The sequence below is a fragment of the Mustela nigripes genome, chromosome 9, assembly GCF_022355385.1.
Source record: "Mustela nigripes isolate SB6536 chromosome 9, MUSNIG.SB6536, whole genome shotgun sequence".
Classification (NCBI taxonomy): Eukaryota; Metazoa; Chordata; class Mammalia; order Carnivora; family Mustelidae; genus Mustela; species Mustela nigripes.
The window spans coordinates 68,062,295-68,086,896 of NC_081565.1; the positions used below are offsets into that span (position 1 = coordinate 68,062,295).

Here is a 24,602-nt window from a genome sequence, read left to right on the forward strand (position 1 = left end):
GAATGAAGTTCCTTCTCCAAAGAGCCCAGGGATTCTCAGGCTATAATCCCCCAGCCCCCAGCACGGACTGCCTTAATCTCACAAATCCACTGCCTTCAGACTGCTCCTGTGCCCCTCCGTTCTTCCTTTCTTGTCTGTCCTCCTAGGCAGCCCTGCCTCCTGGTCTTCGGTGTTTTCCCAGTGAAGCCAGCTGTGTTAAGGCACAGTTTCAAAGAGTCTATTCTTGTAATCTGCACTACCTCAAATTCATTATTACACTTTATTTAGAAGTGTAATTCATTCATTCATTTTTTTTAAATCATTGAGTGTAATAATTGGCAAAGCGGAAATTTCCCTGTACCTCACATCAGTTTTCTGTTAATTTATGCTTTGCAAAATTTAAGAATAATAAACTTTCATCTAAGCACCCCCCCAATGTTGCATCCTATGGCAGTTACAAGGTTACAAAGCAGAGAGACTGACCAATCATGTGACTCAAATGCAAAGATTACAAAAAGTCCAGAAGTAATCATGTTCTATTCGGAAGGAAAAATCTCTCTCTTTTGAGCATCACAGTCATGAAGTGGTACATTTCTGATTCAGTTAATAAGAGTCCAATTATATTTGAAATGTAGATTAATTCTCCTAAAAGCATTAATCAATTTGGCGAGGACACCTCAATAATAATGCAGTCTCTTTATTGCTTCCATAGTAAGACTGTGCCCCCATAATTGTAATCAGCTTATTGATACAAATACCTCTTCCCTTCAGTTAATTCAAATAGACCATTTCATAGGTACTTTCAGCTGATGGGATGGTAAATAATTTTTAGACTAAAAGTTGAAGTGGATTGATTAGAAGCAATTTTTTCTGTTTTGCACAATAAAAAGATGAACTACATGGTTCGCTAAGCCAATTTGCAGAGCAACCTCTCCTCTCTAATTTGCCAGGCTAATGTAGTAGAAGCCGAGTCCTAGGAAGTACAGAAATCCATTTACCCAGCCATGACATTTAAGTAGCAAACACAAGTACTGGATTTTTCCATTACCCTTCATTTTCAGCCCTGCTATGTTCCACCTGTGACCCTTATGCGATGAGGGCAATGTGCTTTCATACAATTTGGTAACTATAATAAAGGTCCACTTCAAAATGTTCGAGAGCAGACTAAAAACATTTTTGAGAAAAGCATAATTAAGTCCATAACCAATTTCACTAATTCCTGATAATGTATTAGAAAACCAAATTATTTGATACATGCTCTGATAAATGCACATCATACCAGAGGAGGGGGAAAGAGCGTCTTTCCTCTATCACAAATAACAGCCCTTATCACCCATGGTCCCAGCCTTGCAGAGTGCTTTTACTTCACAGAAGACTTTCTCTCAACAATGGGAAGCCGGCAAGTTCTCTAAAAACAGCAGGGGCTCCTTTGTTATATATTTTATCAGAAAGAAATGAAAAAGCAGCTACTAATAGAATTCATATAGAAATGCATATCAGAAAAGAAAAAAACAAAACAAAACTCTGTACTTTTATTTTTCACAACTCTCCTAAGACACGTTAGTCTCACCCTGGGTTTCTCCAGGTTAAGTCATCCTCAAAGTGGTACAGAGATGCTCTCAGGACATGTTTTCTTGGGAAATGGTCACTATGCTTCCTGGGACAGGGAATCTAGCAGACGACTGGTAAATACTTTCTGAATGAAGGACCCTTGGATTTGGGGGGTGGGAGAAGACCAAAGTAGTATTTTTAAATGAAGCCAAGTTAATCAGTTTTATCTTGTTTTCTTCCCCCCCTCCAAAGGAGTTAACTTTTCACCTTCAAAAAATGAAATAATAGAAGAGAATTTAGGATTTTTACTTCCCCTTGAAATTTCTTCAGGAATTTATTAACACCACACTTAAAGCCAAAACATGAGCTTTGGGGTTGAATTCTGAAGCTGATTCCAAAAAAAAGTCAATCTCCAACGTGGCATCTTCAGCCTCAAATAAGTCTGTGCATGGCCACAAAAATCGAGGACTGTCCTTGGAGAACATGTTATCTGAAAGCTAAATGCTTTACCCTTTATTTTTGTTGTTTACTTAAATTGCTTTGGTAAAAAGATCTATCTGCCAGAGTTCTTCCTGGTATAAACTTAATAGCCTAGATATTAAAACCATCAAGTTCGAGGTTAGAGAAGAAAATGCCAACCTTGCTTCTTAATGACAGCAGCCCACCCAAAGGCGTTTAAATACCATCAGCAATATCCTTGATGCTTTAACAAGTGTATTTAAAAAGCAATTAGGTATGCCAATCTTGCGCTGAAAACAATTTTAAAATAACACAAGCATTAAGTCCCTGCTTTTTGACAAAGTAATGATTTGCGCTGACATGATTTAGATACTGTGCATTGTTTCTGCAAAGTAATTTCCACAAGGTGGGTGAGTGCGTGCTTAGGAAGATTCATGTTACAACAGGTTCTGGGTTTTCTCTCCCCCCATTAAAAAACAAAACTGCATCTAATTTAATCTAACAGTTTGAGTAACTACCAAAAACTTCACCACTATAAGAAGCATTGATACTTACCAGTTAAAAACTAAAATTTAATATTCATTGATCTTCGATTATGACTGTATTAAGATCCAGGACAGTGGTGGAGGGTAGGCAACAGGCCGGGAAAGAGAGGTGCAGGGAAAAAACTTCCACTGAGGAGACTTCCTCTGGGAGGGGACACTTAGGCTGAGATTGTGCCAAAGACCACTCAGAGACTTGAACACCTCTGAGTTCTCAGCAACTGTAACTGGGGAGGATGAGTAGCAAGTAAGTTCAGCTGTTGAACTAAGAGGACAAAGACAATTGCTACCATCTGGACAGCTGAGCCTAGGGAGAGAGTGGGTTTTAACACCCACCAAGTGGTACTTCCCATCGTACGGCTCAGGTACAGCACATAGTTGATTAAAGACCCATATTTGAGGGAAATTATTTAGCAGGGGATAGTACAAGGCAAGGAATGTAATGGCAAACAAGAAGGGGCAATGCTGGGTAAGGAGTTTCACAGCCAGTTCCTTTGGTCAAGCCTAAGAACACTTGTTCATAAAGGGATCTTAAGACTTTACACTGGTCTGGAACTAGTGAGTCTGGACAATCGTTGAAGGTTTGGGGTTCCATTTGTTTTCTCAGAACTGTCCTGGTAAAATGAACACAATCCCTTTTTCAGCTAGGATAATCTGACATTAACAAAACCCACTCCCTTCACATTCACACAGATAGGACTTCGGGTTCTGAGATTCACTTTAAAAATGCCCAGTTGAGGGATGCCTGGGTGGCAGTCAGTTAAGCGTCTGTCTTGAGCTCAGGGTCCTAGGATCGAGCCCCACATCGGACTCCCTTCTCAGCAGGAAGCCTGCTTCTCCCTCTCCCACTCCCCCCTTTTTAAAAAATACCCAGTTGTCTTTTTCTAAATAGCAGCTTTGATGCACTGCTGTCTTCATCAACAGAAACACAGGCAAGGGGGTGAAGGTATTAGGAACACTGGCAGGTGTTCCCAGTGAAGGTATTAAGAACATTGGGGTTCCAAGTGGTTATTTCTGCCAGGTACTTGCTGTGTGACTTGGGGCAAGGTAGTTAACTTCTCTGAGCTTCATCTGTAAAATGATGCAGCAAGTAATCTGAGGATTAATTAAAATAAACCATGGGGTGCCTGGATGGCTCAGTGGGATAAAGCCTCTGCCTTCAGCTCAGGTCATGATCCCAGGGTCCTGGGATCGAGCCCCGCATGGGGCTCACTGCTCGGCAGGGAGCCTTCTTCCTCCTCTCTGCCTACTTGAGTTCTGTTTGTCAAATAAATAAATAAAATCCTTTTTAAAAAATTAAAAAAATAAACCATATTGGGGCACCTGGGTGGCTCAGTGGGTTAAGCCTCTGCCTTCGGCTCAGGTCATGATCTCAGGGTCCTGGGATGGAGCACCACATCAGGCTCTCTGCTCAGCAGGGAGCCTGCTTCCCCCTCTCTATCTTCCTGCCTCTCTGCCTACTTGTGATCTCTCTCTGTGTCAAATAAATAAATAAAATCTTAAAAAAAAAAAAGATAAACATATTAAGTATTCAGCACAGTACTTGACACCATAGGCCAGTCAGGAATGATTACTGTTGTTATTATCAGACAGCAAAATGCTAAAATAGACAAAGAGCTGGAATCTTGTATTTGGGCCTCAAAAGGCATAATGCGGGGTGCCTGGGTGGCTCAGTGGGTTAAAGCCTCTGCCTTTGGCTCAGGTCATGATCCCAGGATCCTCGGATCGAGCCCCTCATCGGGCTCTCTGCTCAGCGGGGAGCCTGCTTCCCCTTCTCTCTCTGCCTGCCTCTCTGCCTACTTGTGATCTCTGTCAAATAAATGAATAAAATCTTAAAAAAAAAAAAAAAAAGGCGTAATGCTCCCAGCATGAGGCACAACTACTATTACACCTCAAAATCTTTCTTGGAATATAGCAATGTATAATAAATAATTGACTGAATGTTGAGTCTTCTGATTCTGAATATTTTTCATTTCCCTTTGGCTTCTGCCTATGTCCCAACTATTTCTAAAATGCCTCTCCTTTGAAGCAGTTTGGTATGTACTCTAGAGAAGTATTTATTTTAATATGAGTCCAAACCAAATCAGTAATAATAGGTAAAATAAGCTTCTGGGAGAAAAAAAATTTATCATGCATTCTAAAGACAAATACTTTCAAATTTTTCATTAGGCCAATACTCTTACACAGATAATTGAGGAATCACTGCACACTATACCACATAGACGTGTAGGAATTATAATCTGTATTTTATCCAGTCAAATGAGACAATACCTACCTTTAAGAAAAAAGTCACTCCACCTGAAATACTCATAACTACTTCAACCTGCGGCATCTCCATTAATAATTTATTAAATTCCTGAGTACCAATTATATCAAAATGACTTTTTTCCTCCCAGTAAGATGATATACAACTGGGACCTTAAAGGAAAGGTAAATTTTGGATAGAAAAATAAAGACAGAGAGGGAAAGAAGGTCAGAGGCATAGATGAAAGGAACAGTAGAAGAAAAGGAAAAGGTGAGGAAGGCTAGCTGGTCGTCAGGTACTCCAGCCGGGAAAGAGAGCAAGCTCTTCACCACACATCCTTTTACAAGCAGCCGTACCAGTCTCCTGAACAATGCTGAATGATATCCAGGGGCTGCACATCAAAATAAAATAAGTCACCAACGTCCAGATCCCAGGAAGGGGTCATTTCTTGAATGGCCTCTGAGATTTAGGGATAGTTCTGTGATAATTACCCAAAATGCTGGATATGTATTTTTCCTCTGGACCCTGAATATCTTATTCACCCAGACTCTGACCTTGGTTCTTGGCTTTGTCTGTGTCCAATGGGCAAAGGGTTAGAGTAAAAGTGAAAGGGAGCTTGCTATAGCTACTAAGAAGTAATTAGAGTAATTAGAGTAGCAGGTGGGGTAGGAGAGTGAGGAAAAGGTCATTTGGAGGCTCTCTAAATTTTGGTGTTCAGGGACAAAGCTTCAATTATGCTTCTTCTATTGCATGTTATTTTCATAAGTTTAGGGGGGGAAATGGTTGTGTTTCAACAGCAATTCTGTGGAAACGTACCAAACTGTTTTTCGGTGACCTTACAGACAGGTAGAAAGGACATCTATTTTTAAATGTCCAGTCACATAAATTAGCTTGAACCCCAAACTTTAATTTTGAAGGAAAATTAGATTGGATCTAAATAATTGAAGACAAATGGGGAAAACGTTTTAATAAAACTTCATAATTTGACTCACAGTTCCTTGAGCCATTAGTGCTCACTCTCATTAGAAGCATGATTACCAAGTGGTTGGTGTCAGTTAATAACCCAAATGTCTGTGGCGCCTTTCTACCTAGCTAAAAGCTGATTATGTCTATTAGAACTACTTTCATCCATCTTCCTCAACCTGAATTGCCCATTTATCTTCTATGTCATTTTCTACCTTTTTAAAATATTTTTTATATTTCAATGCATGGCAAAAAAAATAAATAAATAAATAACAATACCATTCACTTGTATGAGGCACTTCAGAGAACTTTCACAATTAGTATTGAATCTACATTATGTAGCTTTGGTTTTAAATTAAATCTTTCACTGTAATTTAAAAGATATTGGCTGGCTTGCCTGGGTGGCTCAGTGCCTTAAAGCCTCTGCTCAGGTCATGATCTCAGAGTCCTGGGATCGAGCCCCGCATCAGGCTCCCTGCTCAGCGGGGAGCCTGCTTCCTCCTCTCTCTCTGCCTGCCTCTCTGCCTACTTGTGATCTCTGTCAAATAAATAAATAAAATATTTTTAAAAAAGATATTGGCTGAATTAATATAAATTCTCTTGATACAGTTCATAACAAATAATACTTTCTGATAATGATGTCTTTTTTTTAGAAGCTGTTTAAAAAAAAAAAAAGCAAGCACTATAAATGAGGCTTATTAACTCCATCCACAAATTAATTTAAAAGACAATGATTTACAACCACATCAGAAGGATGCTCAAAATTAATGAGGAAGTTGACTGAACCAGGCCAAGGCAGCGAGACTGTTCATATTTGCAATTCCATAATTTGTTAATTTATTAATTTAATTATTTTGGTGAATAAGTGAGCTGTGGGCAAGTCACTCATTAGTCATCTGAAGCCAATTTGCCTTGAAATTTTTAAGAGATATTTAGTTGATCCAACTTAGACCAAGAGGAGAGGCTGAAACACTGCATCAAAACAGAAGCTTTGCTAAAATGATTTGATGTACACTGAGCTTTATAGTCTGAACTGAAGAACAAAAGCACTTTGACCCGAACAGCCTGGTACAGAACAACTTCCCAAATGAGAGGGACCCAACAAGGGAAATGTACATCTGATCTGGCTGCTGTGGCCACCACCCCCTCCACCGCTGCCACTCCCGCCTTCTGCGTTATTCCTGCAAATACCTGACAGCTACACCAAAGACTCCCATTTCTTTAAGTGCAGTTCCTCCATGGACAAATCCAAAGTAATTTTCATTTCTTTGTTGTACCAACAAATGGATAGAACTTCTTAGATGAAATATGATCATTATCCTTCTCATTTATTTTTCTTATGTGATATTTTATTTCATTTTTAAGTGGTAATATATTCACCTGGTTCAAGAATCAAAAAATATATAAAAATAAACAGTGAAGAGTGTCACACTCACCCCAGTTCCTATCACTGCTCCAACCGGTAATTTCTTTTATTTTCTTTTAATTCTCCTAAGGTTTTTTTTAATGCATCTAGAAACAAATGTATATATGTATTTTTATTTCTTCCCCTTTTTTCCATAAAAGATTGTATATTAGTGCTCGCTTCGGCAGCACATATACTAAAAAAAAGATTGTATATTATATAGTCTGCTCTGCACTTTTTTTTAACTTAACAATGTAGTTTATAATAGAGATCTTTCCATATCAGTTTTTCTTTTGTTTTTGTTTTGTAACAGCTGCATGGTATTCCATAGTATGCATATGCCATAGTTGTTTGGATTTTTTAACCATTTCAGTAGTCTTACATTTAGGCTCTTTTCAGTCTTTTGCTACTGCAAACAATGTTGCAATGAGTAACCTTGTGTGCTTGTTACAATATTTATTCTAAGGCTATGCTTGCAAATGTTTTAATCATCACTGCCATGTATACACCATTTTCCCTAACAAACCGGCATGGCTCAGTAGACAGAGCTATGAAAACATAGTACAAGCCAGAAGAAATAGACACCCTTATGCTATGACCTATATTTTATGTATCACGTGTAAACCACCATCTTCATTAAGGGCTCAGATCTTCATATTCATTCTTTCCTTCTTTTGGTAGGATTCCTTATTAAGGATCTGGGTCCTTATTAAGGATAGGGTCTGACCTATCCACTGGAGATACCACAATGAATAAAGAAGGCAAAGTCCTAACTTTACGGTACTTATAGTCTAGTGGAGAAACACAGAAAATTAATAAAATAAATGTACCACAGCTCTCTTTCTCCCTTACAGACACCATAGGAAATCAGGTACAGCTTAAAGTTTAGGATGCCATGGTGGGTAAATTGCCCTTAATGCCCATAGTTTAGAAAGATATAAACAGTGGCCATTAAACCTCTGGCTTCCCTAGAGCTCTGATTTACACATTTCTAATTATTTGTGAACAAGTTTTATCTGGCTTATTTATATTCACACTCCCCAATTAGCAAACTATTATTATAGAGGTATTGATTCTCAAAAAAAAAAATTAATCTATGTAAATTTAATGTAATTCTCCTCAAAATCCCACCAGGGCTTTTTATAGAACTTGACCAATGATTTTAAGCTCATCTTGTCTTACCTGATGTAAAAATATACTATAAAGCTACAGTAATTAAAACAGTATTCTACCGATAAATAAACATAGATTGACAAGCAAGAATAAAAAGTCCAATATGTTTAAGAGGATCAAATATTAAACTGATTCCTGTTAAACTGTTTTTAGAGGTCATAACTGGTTGAAAATTGTAAATAATATATAGTGCAGTCAAATACATGCTCAATGATAACATTTTATATAGATAGAGAAAAGACAAAGAATCCCTCAAAGCTGACTATCCATTTGGAGAAGGGAGAACTCAGATCCTTATCTCATACCAAACATAACAATTATTTATCATGTGTATTAAAGAAGAACATATTAGGAGTGCCTGGGTGGCTCAGTTGGTTAAGCCTCTGCCTTTGGCAAGTCATGATCCCAGGGTCCTGGGACCAAGCCCCACAACAGGCTCCCTGCTCAGTGGGAAGCCTGTTTCTCCCTCTCACACTCCCCTTGCTTATGTTCCCCCTCTCACTGTGTCTCTGTCAGCCAAATAAATAAATAAAATCTTTGAAAAATTAAAAAAACTTTTAAAAAAAGAAGACCATATTAGAAATATATACAAATATACATTAGTTAAGATAAGTGAGTGGCTGTAACAGATAAATCCCCAAATCTCAGTGGCTTAAAATTCACATAAAAGTCAAAACAAGTGTTTTTGATCAACTAGCTCTTCTTCAAGGAGTGATTCAGATCCAGGCAACTTCCATATAGTGGTTTCACTGCCTTTAATACATAGCTCCCCATTTCTCCCTGAGGACTGTGTCCATTGCAGCCAACCAAAAAATAAAAGAGCATAAAAGATCACACAGGTTGGTGGAAGAAGATGGTACTTTGTCCACATTCCATTAGGCAGATCTCAATAGCATGACCACACCCAGTCTCAAGGAAGGTTGGGATATAGTCTGGCTGAGCGCTCAGGAGGAAAAGGAAAAGAGCTTACTGAACAGTTAGTCATTTCTGCCTCTCTTAAACATTTTTATTTGGAAGAAAACTAAGAGAATATATTTGTAGGCTAAGGGTAAGGAAGATTTTCTCCTTTTTTAACATTTTTTTAAAAGACTATTTATTTATTTGAGAGAGAGAAAGCAAGGGAGAGAGAGCACAAGCAAGAGGGGAGAGGCAGAGGGAGAAGCAGGCCCCCCACTGACAATGGAGCCCCATGCGGACTCGATCCCAGGACAATGGGATCATGACCTGATCTGAAGGCAGATGTTGAACCAACTGAACTACCAAGTCACCCTGGTAAGGAAGATTTTCTTAAGCCAAAGGTGAAAAAAATGAAAAATTGGCAGACCTGGTTTCATAAAACAGAAAAACCTAACCATAAAAGACACCATAAACAAAGACACAGAAGGAAAATATTCATAACACATAAAGCAAAAGATCAATATTACAGAATCCAAAAATTACAAATGGCCAATAAATATTTGAAAAATGCTCAATCTCACTAGGAATTAATGAAATGTATGTTAAAACAACATAGGGACATTTTTTTACCCATCAGATTTGTAAAAAAAAAAAAAATTTAAATGTTTAAAATACCCAGCAATTCCTCTTCTGGATATTTACCTTATAGAAATGCTTCCCAAACTGTTCAAAGTAGAATGAAGAATATTTTGTAGTATCACTTATAACAACAAAAAATTAGAAACAACCGAAGCAACAATAAAGAAAAGGATGGTTAAGTAAACTCTAATATATCAATGTAATGGAATATTGTGTAGCAATTTTTTTAGGTATATCTCGATATACAACATGGAAGATTCTCCAAACATACATTAAGTGAAAGAGTAAGTAACAGGATAATACATACAACCTGATCCTCTTTTTGCATATATACTTATGCAATTCCTATACAAACATTTAAATGTGAGTGTGTAGAAAATTAAATATCTCAAAGGATACACACCAACACAATAGATAAGTGGTTTTTTCCCCCAAGGAGGGAAATGAAATGACAACCTAGGAAGGAAGGTTAAAAGGGAGTACTTTCCTTATGTAATTGTATTCTTTTAATTTTTATAGGAATATATAATGTATCACCTGTACAAATAAGAAATGTGAAGTAATTTTTTAGGAAGTATAAATAACAACTTGACTTCTGGTTTCTGGTTCTGCATGTAAGGAGTCTGGAAGTCCCTACTCCATCCTAACAACAAAAAAAAAGCAGAACGAACTGAAAAAATAATGACTTTTTTTTTTTTTTAAGATTTCATTTATTTATTTGACAGAGAGAGAGAGAGATCACAAGAAGGCAGAGAGAGAGGGGGAAGCAGGCTCCCCACCAAGCAGAGAGCCTGACATGGGGCTCGACCGCAGGACCCTGAGATCATGACCCAACCTGAAGGCAGAGGCTTAACCCACTGAGCCACCCAGGCACCCCTGAAAAAATAATGACTTACAAGATCCCTAAGAGCGATGAGAACACAGAACAAACCATTGTCACCAAGATTGGAGACACAGGCTGAGGAACACAAGAAGTCATGGCTTGAGAGAGCAGGCTCACAAGTGGAAACCATCATGGGAAACAGTCCCAAAGTAAGAAAATCTGAACTGTAATTGACAAATTGCTGGAGGCTCAGTGTGCAAGATCTGAGGGTAAAACAGCAGGGGACCCAGTCATAGGGGGTACCCCCACAGTTTTGTGAGATCTACCTCCAGAAGTTTGACCAGATTCTCACAGTAAATATCAAAGAGAAATCCCCTCATGCTTCCGGTAGGGGAAAGGGAAAAGGAACCCCTGAAACGGGCCAGAGTACTCTCATCTCAACCATGCTTGCCCTCAGGAGAAACTTAACAAGAATCTAGCCTGGAATATCATCACCTCTTTCCTGAGGAAAGGGAAATATCCAACTCCAGCCCAAATCAAAGTTGAAGAAGTCCTAAAAGAAACCAGGGGGGAGAAAAACACCTTACCTATAGTGCGCAAAATATGATCATTCCAAAGTGTATGAGGAGAGGTAAAAGATCCATAATAGCCAAATCAATAAAGAAGGAGAAAAGCAAAGCTGGAGGACTGACATTACCCAATTCCAAGACTTACTATAAAGTTATAATAATCAAGATGTGTGGTATTGGCAAAGGAATAGAAAAATTGATTAATGAAACAGAATAAAGAGCCCAGAAATAGAGCCACACAAATATAGTCAACTGATCTTTGAGAAAGAGAGAGAAGTTATACAATGAAGCAAAGATAAGCTTTTCAACAAGGGGTGCTGGGAAAATTGGATATCCACTTGCCAAAAAAAAATAATAATAAAAATTATAAACTTGGGTGCCTGGTGGCTCAGTCAGTTACATGTCAGACTCTTGATTTTGGCTCAGGTCATGATCTCAGGGTCTTGAGATCGAGCCCTGGATAGGCGCAACACTCAGTGGGAGAGTCTACTTGAGATTCTCCCTCTCCCTCTCCTCCTTCCCCAGTTCAAATGCACACCTGTTTTTTTTTCTCTCTCTCTCCAAAATAAATAAATAAATATTTTGTTTAAAAATTTAACTTAAAACAGGCATAAACCTAAATGTAAAAGGCAAAACTATAAAGCTCCCAGAAGATAACATAGGAGAAAGCCTAAATGACCTTTGGTACTATGCTGCCTCTTTAGATTCAGCACCAACAATCTGTGAAAGAAATACTTGATAAGCTGGACTTCATTAAAATTGAAAATGTCTGTTCTGTAAAAGACAATGTCAAGAAAATGAAATGACAAGGTATAGTCTGGAGAAAATATTTGCAAAAGATACATTTCATAAAGGACTTATCCAAAAATATGAAGACCATTTCAAATTCAGTAGTATAAAACAAAAACCCAATTTAAAAACGAGCCAAAGACTTTAACAGAAATTTTCTCTCACCAAAGAAAATACATAGGTGACAAATAAGCATATGAAAAGATGACATTAGGAAAATGCAAACTTAAAAATCAATAAAATACCACTATATCTCTATTAGAATGGACAAAATCCAGAATACTGACAACACCAAATGCTGGCAAGGATTAGAGTACAAAAACTCTCATACATTGCTGGAAAATGCAAAATGGTACAGTCACTTTGGAAGACAGGTTGGCAGTTTCTTACAAAACTAAACATACTTTTACCATATGATCCAGCAATCATCCTCCTTGGTGTTTACCCAAAAGAGCTGAAAACATGTTGCACAAAAATCATCACATGGATGTTTATCGCAGCTTTATTCATATTGCCAAAACTTGGAAGCAACCAAGATGTCCTTCAGTAGGTGAATGGATAAATAAACTGGTACATCCAGACAGCAGAATATTACTCAGGACTAAAAGAAGCGAGCTATCAAGACATGAACAGACATGGAAGAAACTTTAAATGTATATTCATAAGTGAAAATAGCTAACCTGGGAAGGCTACATACTGTATGATTCCAACTATATGACATTCTGGAAAAGGAAAAAACTATGGAGACAGTATAAAGATCAATGGTTGCAAGGGTCTGGGAGAAGTGGGATGAGTAGGCAGAGCACAGAGGATTTTTAGTGCACTGAAAATACTCTGCATGATAATAAAATGATGGATACATGTCACGGCACATTTGTTAAAAGCCATGTACAACACCAAGAGTGAAACCTAATGTAAACCATGGAATTGAAGTGATAATGATGTATCAATGTCAATGTTGGTTCATCAATGTAATAAATGTACCACTTTGGTAATGGGGGAGACAATACATATATGAGAGCAGGGGGGTTTACGAGAAATCTCTGTACCTTTCCCTCAATTTTTCAGTTAACCTATAACTGCTCAAAAAAAATAAAGATTTAAAGAAAAGAAAAGAAATTCAAATATGTAACTTATATACATCATGGGAAAAATATTTGTAACATAAATATTAAAAACATGATTAATATTGCTCACATGCAAATCCTGTACATCAATTTTTTTTAAAAAAAGAGATCTAATAGAAAAATCTTAATAGATTAGAAGTTAAAACTCACAAAGTGGGGCACCTGGGTGGTTCAGTGGGTTAAGCCTCTGCCTTCGTCTCTGGTCATGATCTCAGGGTCCTGGGATCACGTCCCACACTGGGCTCTCTGCTTGGCAAGGAGCCTGCTTCCTCCTCTCTCTCTCTCTCTCTCTCTCTCTCTCTCTCTCTGCCTACTTGTGATCTCTCTCTGTCACATAAATAAATAAAATCTTTTTAAAAAATAAATAAAAATAAAATAAAACTCACAAAGGAAGAAATATAAATGGAAAATAAGTACAATATATGAAAAAATAACCAGCCTCACAAGTGATAAGAAAAATGACTTCCTGGGGCACCTGAATGGCACAGTTGTTTAAGCATCCAACTCTTGGTTCCAACTCAGGTCATAATCTCAGGATCATGAGATCAAGCCTCACCCTGGTCTCTGCACTCAGTGTGGAGTCTGCTTGAGATTCTCTCTCTCCTTCTCCCTATGCCCCTCCTGCTCATGTTCTCTCTCTCTCTCTCTCTCTCTCTCTCTCTCAAATAAATAAATAAATCTTTTTTAAAAAGGAAAGAAAAGAAAAATGACCTCCCAAGTTAAGTCTTCCCACATCCAATTGTCCGACTGCTTAAAGGAAATCTAAGGGCATAAGAAGCCCTCGAAGATCCCATAGGGGAAGATGGAAACTTGGGGCCACCAGGAAATGTTTAAAGAAATGGTTCTCCCAAGAAATTAGGATTTTTGAAGGAGAAGAAAGAAAGCAGCCAGAAGCAGCTTCATGAGGAAGATGTCAGAGAGGCAGGAGCTAGTGAGGTCAACTATGTTCACAATTGTTAAGTATGTTAGCAATATTCCTAACTCTATTTTGTTGATTTTACCCTTATTTTCCTTTCTAACTTCACTCCTGGTTTTTGTAGGCCATTTTGTTGCATTTTTTAAATTTTTTATTTTTTTTAATTCCTTTTCAGTGTTCCAGAACATTTTGTTGTGTTTTATTCATCTTGTAAACTGTCTTCCTTGTCTGGAACATTTTTGAGAACAGATAAACAAATGGGAGATTTATTCATCAAGTGATAAAAATGAATGGGTGGTTGAATAAATTGTGACTGTTTTCAAGAAGAGAAAAGCCCTTAAAGTGATTTGGTGGGATAGAAATGCCAGATATTCTTAAAGATTTTTATTTTTTTTATTTATTTGACAGACAAAGATCACAAGGAGGCAGAGAGGCAAGCAGAGAGAGAGGAGAAAGAGGAGGAAGCAGGCTCCCTGGCTGAGCAGAGAGCCCGACACGGGGCTCAATCCCAGGACCTCAGGACCATGACCTGAGCTGAAGGCAGAGGCTTTAACCCACCGAGCCACCCAGGCGCTCCGAAATGCCAGATATTCTGAGAAAGAATTACGTTAGCATTACTGGACAATATTCTAGACCTCACATTCCCAAGGAAGGGGTTGCAGGAGGACTAACTATTACACTATATGCTTAATGGAGTACTGGTTCTGTGTGAGCAGAATTCATAGCCCATGTTTAAACATGTACAGTAACTTAAACTGTAGAAAAAGAGTAAGTTAGAGTTAGGATAGGTTAACTGCTATAACAAATAAATCCCCACATGTATAATGGCTCAATCTCAACAGACGTTTATTTCTTGAGCATAAAACAGTACTGAGCAAGTGAAAAGGTTGGCAGAAGAGTTGTTTGGGAAGCCCAAGCTTATGGAGGTGCTGCCATCTTCAACACATGGCTTCCAAGGTTGCCCTGAGAGTCACTTCGCTCTAAGCAGCCAGAAGGAGAAAAGAGCAAAGACCATGTAGAAGGCTTATATGGACCAAGTTTGGAAGTAGGACTTCTAAATTTTGGATAAAACTTAGAAATGCAACCACACTGAACTACAAGGCAGGCAGGAAACTGTAGTCTAGCTATGTGCCCAGAATGATTTGGGTGAGCACCTAGTATTTCCTGCTGCTGACCATTAGCAGACCTAGAGTCAGACTTGAGTAAGGAACCTCAATAAATTCCAAACTCCACACTCTGATTCCCCTTCTTAGGCGCCTGGGAACATGTGCCAAACACCTGTTCGAGGCTACTTCGGTAATAATTTCCAGATGAGAATTCTACCTCCCAAGCTCCATTACCAGAGTCTTTTTTAGGGAACACTCTGATCCCTCTTTAGAGGGAAGAAAGGCAAAGAAAGACCATCCCTGCAGTGCATTTTAAGAGAGTTACTATGGTATTAAGGAGAAATCAAAGATGGAAGTTGACTGTACTTGTAAATAGGGAGGATTTTTCTGTGCAGTCTTGTGCATTTATGGAAAGAATGCCATGCTGATGTCAATCTTTGCTAAACTACTGATCAATCCTGTGCAGAAGCACATTTTTAAAAAATATTATTTCTATTGTTCACTTCTGCCTTGCTCTGGTAAGGCTATTTCCACACTGAGTGGGAGAAATAAAAGAACAGCTGCACCACACTGCTTAACCATGAACCCTAGTAGGTACCCATTTTTCTAAAAAGAAAAAATCAATTTTTAGTTTTATAAGAGTGAAAAAAACCCATTTAAAAAGAAATATTAAGAATTCCTATTTAAATGCAAATTGAACTACAGCATTTACATGTGTCAATTAAAGTCCCTCGAAGGATTTCCTTGAAATAGTAGCATTTGCTTATATGAATTTTTGTTTTAAAGAAAAAGACTCACAATTAAAAGTTGTTCTGAATGTCATGGCAGTTGCTAAAAAAGTATATCATTGTTAGCTCTGGTAACATTTGACTTAATAGACTGATTAAGTTTCAATATGAAAAACATGATGACTCCTCTGCCTATCCAAGAAAGGTCACACCCATGATTTTGTCCCTGCTTGCACCCCATTAGACAGGAGAACCAAGGTGAGCAATGACTCTTTGACATCCACAACACAATCTAAGAATAATAAAAAGCTAACATTTGCTGAGGACCTTCTGCCAATGCCAGGCATTTTTTCCTTCAGATTATATCAGTTGGTCTCTATAATCACACAGAGAGGGAAGTGGGTAAACATTATTATCGTATTTTGCAGTTGAGGAAACTGAGGCTCAGAGAGGTAGCAGCTTACTCTCAGCCTCACAACTGGTAAGTTGTAAATCCAAGATTCAAAGCCAGACGTGTGTTATTCCAAAGTTAGTTTAAGTCACTCTTCTAAGCTGGCTCACCTATAGCCATGTCAGTTAGGCTCTCGCCAGTCAGAAGCTTTTCCCCTGCCTGCACAAAGGTTAAGTCTCCTTAGACTGCACTAGCAAGATGTGGGTCTTTTTCAAAGGAAAATTTTTGAAAGAAGAAAGAAACAGCAGCCATTGACCCTCCTAAGACATAGCTAACACTACATCATTTGCCTGCCCCATCCTTTGAGCCTGTCCATCTCTTCCCATCAGGGAAGGCTCACTTGTTATTACACTCAGATCGCCGTGACTAGCCATATTGGATGTACAAGGAATCATGACAGGAGTCAAGGGAAGAACTTCTCACCAATACCCATTAATTTCCTCTCCCTGAAAATTTCCTACAACTGCTCACTTGTCTTAGAAATCCCTTTAACAGGGGCGCCTGTGTGGCTCAGTGGGTTAAGCCTCTGCCTTCAGCTCAGGTCCTGATCTCAGGGTCCTGGGATCCAGCCCCACATCAGGCTCTCTGCTCTGCCAAGAGCCTGCTTCCTCCTCCCCCTCTGCCTGCCTCTCTGCCTACTTGTGTTGTCTCTCTCTCTCTCTGTGTCAAATAAATTTGAGGGGAAAAAAAAAAAAAAGAAATCCCTTTAACAGATGACCAGGGCTTCACTCCACTATCAGAGAGTGGAACAATAATAGAAAAGATGTGAGATAAAGGAAGTTAATGATCCTAGATGTATACAAAAAATATATCTGACAATAGCACATCTTATTGCAAAGAAGATTTCATGTGAGAAGAAGGTTAACAGATAACACAACAGAACATCATTACCTTTCACAGACCCTTACAGGCATCACAACAGAACCCTACACAATTTCCTTCTGAACTTAGACATAATACTTTCAACACAGCACATTCATAAGAGTTGACACATGTGATTGGACCCAATTTATCCATTCCAGAAATTTAAAAAATTCTGCATGAAGAAGTGAGTGTCATAGGGCCACTAAAGGTGGCAAAGTCTGCAGAGAGGAGAGGCTGGGACCTTCATGACATCTTTGACCAACTTTCCAAGTTTACCTGGAATCTATTTGTCCCCAAAGTCTCATAACACCACTCACAAAGGGCATCTTTGGCAGGTATTGTCAAAGTGCAAATATAGTTGGGTGGGAAGGGAAGGAGTAAGCGTTGTCTCCTTTCTGAATTGTTTCTGTAACCACCAAGGCTTCTATTACCATTGGAACAAAAACAGTAGGTCAAATGTATTTCATATATTTACCATAAAGACCGCTGTGGCAATAAATTACCTGCCCTGGAACCTTGTAGATCAAACTGAAAAGTTACATATAAAAGTTCTAGTTCTGAATAAAATGAAATAAGCTCACTCCATTCTGTCTCTGCCACAGAATGGATATATAAAACCTGGAGAGAATGCATGGAGCAGCTATTTGAGGACTCTGAAAAGTCAATAGTAGCAGGCAGATTGGGAAAGAAGAGCAGAGTTTGAAGGACCAACCAGCCCAGCAGGGGGACTGGTGGGAGGAGATTTCCATGAATACCTCTCAGCCCAGATACAATCCAGACAAAAACCAGAAGTGGACACCAAAGAATAAACAAATACTTCTCTAGGAAAACCCTTTAGGATTGGCTCAAGGAATGAAATGAGGGACTTCTAATACTCAGGGAGAGTGGGAGGAATCTCCTACTTTCCTTTTTATCTTTTCCAAATTCTGCTCTATCTCGTCCCAATCTCCAGGCAATTCCACATTGGTGGCAGTGCTGGTGGTGGCAGCAGCAGCAGGGCCCACAAACACCTGAAATTCTGTAGAATGGAAAATTTTCTCTGCTATCAGAGGAGCTGTGCTCCCAAGAAAATGGATAAATCTTGTTGAGTTTTTTCTCTTTCTGTCCTCCTGCTGTTTGGCCCCAGATGTGGGTAAATTATGAGAATTGTGTGGCAGACTGTGATAACTAAAGCCCCTTATTTCTGGCTAGAAAAACTAAAAGGAGGCCAGAGAACTGTAAAGGAATAATGTCTGATATGGCAAGTTACATATGTGTTTTAGAATTCTGAGATCAATTACTAAAAATATACATAAAATACATAGCTAAAGACACAATATATAAATCTAATAGAATATGTTCAAATAGCTCAAAAGAAGAAAGGAAAAGGAAAAAGACAAGTAAAAATTAGAAGGGAAACATAGAACACAAATAATAAAATGGTACACCCAATCCAAATGTGTCAATAATTATAATAAGAGTAAATGTTCTAAATATACCAATTAAAAGACAGAGATTTCCAGATACATATGAATGGATTTAGAATAAAAAAACATGAGACCATATGCTGTCTATAACAAATTCACCTCAAATATAATGATATAGATAGGATAAAGCAAAAAGATAGAAAGAATATACCATGCAAACACTAAATAAAAGAAAGCTAGCATAGCTATTTTAACAATAAAGTAAACTTCAGAGCAAAGAAAATTACAAGGGATAAAGAGAGACATTACACAATGATAAAAAGATCAATTCACCAAGAACGCATAACAACCACAAATGTATATCCATCTAATAACACTTCATGCAACAAAAACTGAAAGAATTGAAAGGAGAAATAGAAAAATCCATGGAGACTTCAATACTACTCTCTCAGTAATCGATAGAACTAGTAGACATAAAATCAGCAAGAAAATAAAAGAAGTGAACAACATCAAACAACTAAATCTAATTGATGTTTATAGAACAGTCCATCCAACAGCAGACTATACATTCCTTTCACATAATTATTGAACATTCACCAAGACAGAGAATATCATGGGTCATAAAACAAACCTTAGTAAATTTCAAAGAACTGAATTATACAAAATATGTTCTCTGACAATATGAAATGAAGCTAGAAAAAAATAACAAAGGTAACAGTAAAATCTACAGATACTTGGAAATAAAACAATATACTTCTAAATAATGCATGGGTGAAAGAGGTCTCAAAGGAAATTTTAAAATATTTTCAACTGAAAGAAAAAAAATCAAAATCTGTAAGATGAATCTAAAGCAGTACTTAGAAATTTAAAGAGTTAAAACTCGTATTAGAAAAGAAGTCTCGGGGCGCCTGGGTGGCTCAGTGGGTTGAGCCACTGCCTTTCGGCTCGTGTCATGATCTCAGGGTCCTGGGATCAAGTCCCGCGTCGGGCTCTCTGCTCAGCTTCCCTCTCTCTCTCTCTGCCTGCCTCTCCGACAACTTGTGATTTCTCTCTGCCAAATAAAGAAATAAAAAAAAAAAAAAAAGTCTCTAATTAGTAACCTAAGCCTCCACCTGGAGAAAAATAAATCCAATGTAAGCACAGGGTAGGGAATAATAAACATAAGATCAGTAATCAATGAAATAAAAAACAGAAACAGTATCAATGACACAAAGAGGTAGCTCTTTTAAAAAGATCAATATAATTGATAAATCTCTGGCAAGTGCAAAAAAGAAAAAAGCAGAGAATTCATAAATTACCAATATCAGGACTGAAGTGGGGGATATTACTACAAATTCTAAGAAATTAGAAGAATAAGAAGAGACTACAAATAACTCTACACATATACATTCAATAATGTAGATGAAATAAGCACTTCTGCAAAAACCATAAACTACCAAATCTCACTCAAGGTAAAGAGATAACCAGAAAAATCCTATAACTATTCAAAGAAATTGAATTAGTAATTTAAAACCTTCTGAAAGAGAAATCTCCAGGCTCATAGTATTTCACTGATGAATTCTACCAAACAATTAAAGAAGAGATAACAAAATCTGCATAGTGTTTTGCATAAAAGAGGAGGAAATACTTCTCAGCTTATTGATGAGGTATTACCATGATATCAAAACCAGACAAAAACATTACAAGAAAAGAAAACAATATACCTTAATAAGTATTTTTGCAAAAATGAAAAACATTACAAAATGAAATCCAACAAGATATAAAAAGTGTAATACATCATGACTAGTTTACTATGCAAAAATCAATGTAATCATTATGATAACAGTCTAAAGAAAAAAATCCACATGATCCTATTAATCTATGCCCAAAAAATCACTTGATGTAACTCAGTACTCATGCATGACAAAAACTCCGCATAAACTGAAATAGAACTTCCTTAACCTGGTAGAAGGTAATGTTATAGGCTGAACTGCATCCCTCCAAATTCATATGTTGAAGTCCTGACTGTATTTGGAGATAGGGTCTTTTTATAAAAGTGATTAAATTAAGATGAGACCATAAGGATGGGCCCTAATCCAATCCTAATAGAGTTCTTAAGAGAAAATTTGGACACAAGGATACCAGAGACGTGCACAGAGAAAGAGCAGGTGAGGACATAGAGAGAAGGTCGCCGTGTACAAGCCAAGAGGAGAGGCCTCAGAAGAAAGCAAATAAGCTGATACCCTGATATCTGTCTTCCACCTTCCAGAAATGCGAGAAATAAATTTCTGTTTCAAGTCTATGGTACTGGGGCGCCTGGGTGGCTCCGTGGGTTAAGCGGCTAACCTAAACTCGGTTTAGGCTCAGGTCATGATTTCCCAGGTGAGTCCCTCTTGGTTTAGGCTCAGCCCAGAGTCTGCTTCAGATTCTCTCTCCCTCTCCTTCCCACTCACTCAAACAAATACATTAAAACTTTAAAAAAATAAAATAAAGTCTGTGGTACTTTGTTACGGCACCCCTAGCCAACTGATACAACGATCTACAAAATAATACAGGCACCTACAGCTAACATCATAGTTAAGGATGAAAGATTACGTGTTCCCTCACCCCGACGCTCCCCAGATCAAAAACAAGGCAAGAATGTCTGCTCTCTCCCTCTCCTGTGAAGAGGTATATGAAAAGGACAGTTCAGTGATTTATCAAGATAATCCAGTCCATAGGTGTTACCTCATTCCCACAGCTCAATGCTCCCCACCAGACCAGCTCCAGCACCAACTACACACACATACACACACAAATCAAACCCACTGTTTGAGTGACTTCATTAACAGTAATTTTCAAGGGCGCGTGGGTGTCTCAGTCGGTTCAGTGTCTGCCTTTAGCTCAGGTCATGATCCTGGAGTCCCAGGATGGATTGTGCCCCACATCGGGCTCCCTCCTCAGCAGTTAGTCTGCTTCTCCCTCTCCCTCTGCTCCTCACCTCCTTTCATGGGCGCTCTCTCTCTCTCTCAAATAAATAAACAAAATCTCTTAAAAAAACAAAACGAATTTTCATCCAAATTACCAAAATGGTTGCCTCAATTCACTGTGAAGGTACAGAGGCGGTCTTGGGCAGAAGGAGAAAAGGGTGCAGGGAATCACATTAACAGCAAGATTATGAGGTCTGTGCAAAGGAAATTTCAAAAAACTTTTCAGTGTGCCCGTATACGAAAATTGTAACCCTCACATCCCTGGTCAAGATGTGGAGGATCAGGTTACATTTGATAGAGCTTTCTTACATTGTTACTCTCCCATCATGCAATATTTATATCTTAATTAAAGAGGAATAAATGACGATTATTTTAAAAGACTAAAGTTTCTTAGAAACCTCAGTGGATGGCAGTCACTTGAAGGTGTATTTTCTCCCCACATACAAGGCATCTGAGCAGCGCAGAACTGTAACTACCAAGGCCCACTTCACACCTACTCTTGCAGGAGGAGGGTTTCATGCAAAATGAGAAAATTGCAACTGGAGGCATTATATGTAGGCTACTTAATATATGACAGAAGAGGTCTATGTGCCTTTATTGCCCTAGATGGACAAGGGAAAAGGAAGGTTAAAGGAAATAAAGATTATGCTCTAAGGTTGTGTTTTTCTCCTGAGGCTCTTTAAACAATGCCTTTATCTGCTCCTCATTTTCCAATTGTCTTCTCTAGCAATGTGGCAATAATTCAGCAGTATTATGTGCTGTCACTTCTGTATTAGTAAACACCAGGACTTGCTTAGTAATTACAGACTAACCTCGTAATGAAATGCAGTGAACAGTTCTAATTAAATTTTAATGTTGCTTCACAACTATTCTACTTTAAAATGAGAATTTTCCAGCCACGTATCCTAATAAGTTATCAGAATGCATTATCCCCTAAAACTGTACAAACGAGTAGGTAAACATATAATATTACCACCAGCGGGCATGTGTGTGGGGACATTTATAATCAAAATTAATATACTTCATTGAAAATTATTAAAATATAAAAGCACATCAAAATGCTGTCAAACTGCAGGGCAGGATAATCAGGAAAAATGGCAAATTATTTTCCAATACAGGAAAGCTGTCTTCTTCTGAATATGGGACTGATACATGTTAAACTAAGAACATCCATACCTTCTTATAAAATCACAAAGCTAAAAGAAAACTGACCATGCAATCTAGGAAACAAGGCCTTCCAATTACTTTATTCTTTAAAAATCTGCTGTGTTCTGTTGCTCTACTGCCTTCATCTGTACAAATTATTTCTGAGCATTTATGTGAGTGAGTCCCTTTGATGCTGACCTCGTGAACATGGTGATACAGTAGAAATCTGCTACCCATTTCCACTTCATGTCACAGAAATACAATATTAATATACACAATCCTCCCTTCTCCCTTTATGTTGCCAGAAAAAAGAGGTCCAAGCTATTACGACATTTTGGGAAAAGACCTAGCCCCTAACTCTCCCATCACTGCTTGCTGCACTCTGCTATAGCTCCTCCCCCTGTTTCTATCAAACCGTTTTGATCGCTTCTTCTACTCATAAGGCCTAATTAATGTCTTTTGAGCATAAAATCTTAAAATACAATCATGTTGAACCCAGTGAGGGTTTTGTCTATAGAATTCTGCAAAATGTGCTCCTGTTTTGCATTTCCTATTAGCTCACTCTTTTTTCTCCAAGATACAGCGCTAACCTAAGTATTGGCATTGACAAACGTGAAGCTTTTATTTGTTTCTGAAGATTTTCTTTATTAGAGTTGGAAAGAGAGCACAAGCAGAGAGAGAGGCAAACAGAGGGAGAGGGAGAAGCAGGCTCCCCACTGAGTAGGGAGCCCAGTGCAGGACTCGATCCCAGGACTCTGGGTTAATGACCTGAGCTGAAGACAGGCACTTAACCGACTGAGCCACCCAGGCATCCCAGTGTGAAGCTTTATTCCCAGTACCGGAGCTGTTGTGTTATTAGGCATATGTGCTCACTTCACTGACCCTGAGTCTTGGCTTTCTTCCTCCACAAAGTTGCATACCCCACCTCACTTACAGTAGGAGTTGATGGTGCTGCTACTGATGGAGATGCCTGTTTACAGGTGACTATGACAAGATGTATTAGGACATTTTCTCCCCTGCCTACACCAAAGAAGCAGAAGAGATGGCATCTCTTAGTTTTTCTGGGATTCTCCTTGGCCAAGGTTATATATGGACCCAAGCTAAAAGCTGTGTGAGCTTCTGCTAAACAGACTCCACCACCCAAGAGGAGAGAAAGGAAAGGGGAGAAGCAAGCCCTGACTGGCATTTCTGAGTCACTGGCCATCCAGGTCAGGGTGGCCTAATGGTGAGTAGGGTATCCTGCACTGAGATGCTTCAAAGCCTTATTAATACCTGAGTCCCAGGGCGCCTGGGTGGTTCATTCAGTTAAGCGTCTGACCCAATTTCAGTTCAGGTCATGATCTCAGGGTGGTGAGACCCAGCCCCACAGTGGCTCTGTGTGAAACATAGAGTCTGCTTAAGATTCTCTCTCTTTGGAGCATCTGGGTGGCTCAGTGGGTTAAGCCTCTGCCTTCGGCTCAGGTCATGATCTCGGGGTCTTGGGATCGAGCCCCTCATCAGGCTCTCTGCTCAGCAGGCTGCCTGCTTCCTCCTCTCTCTCTGCCTGCCTCTCTGCCTACTTGTGATCTCTGTCTAATAAATAAATAAATAAATCTTTAAAAAAAAAAAAAAAAAGATTATCTCTCTTCCTCTGCTCCTCTCCTCCCCAACTCATGCGACTAAGCTCTCTCTTTCTCTCTCTCAAAGAAAGAAAGAAAGAAAGAAAAAGACCTTGGGTCCTTGTGAAGCCCTACTATACCCATGTTTACTAGGATATTTGGATAGAAATGGGGTTGATGGGTTTCATCATTTATAAAGTCAGGAGAGCTGATAAGAAAGATGAAACTTTGAAAACTTTGAGCCTTGCACCTGGTCATGATCAGTGTTAACTAGGTTT

At 38.6% G+C, this 24,602-nt stretch overlaps 1 long non-coding RNA gene and 1 pseudogene across 1 annotated transcript in view; one reads left to right on the forward strand and one right to left on the reverse strand.

Annotated features, from left to right (window-relative positions):
• Positions 1-24,602, reverse strand: part of LOC132024773 (uncharacterized) — a 49,352-nt gene that overhangs the window by 21,845 nt on the left and 2,905 nt on the right. The gene's annotated exons all lie outside the window — the stretch shown is intronic.
• On the forward strand, positions 20,622-24,594 carry LOC132024924 (ATP synthase subunit ATP5MJ, mitochondrial-like; annotated as a pseudogene).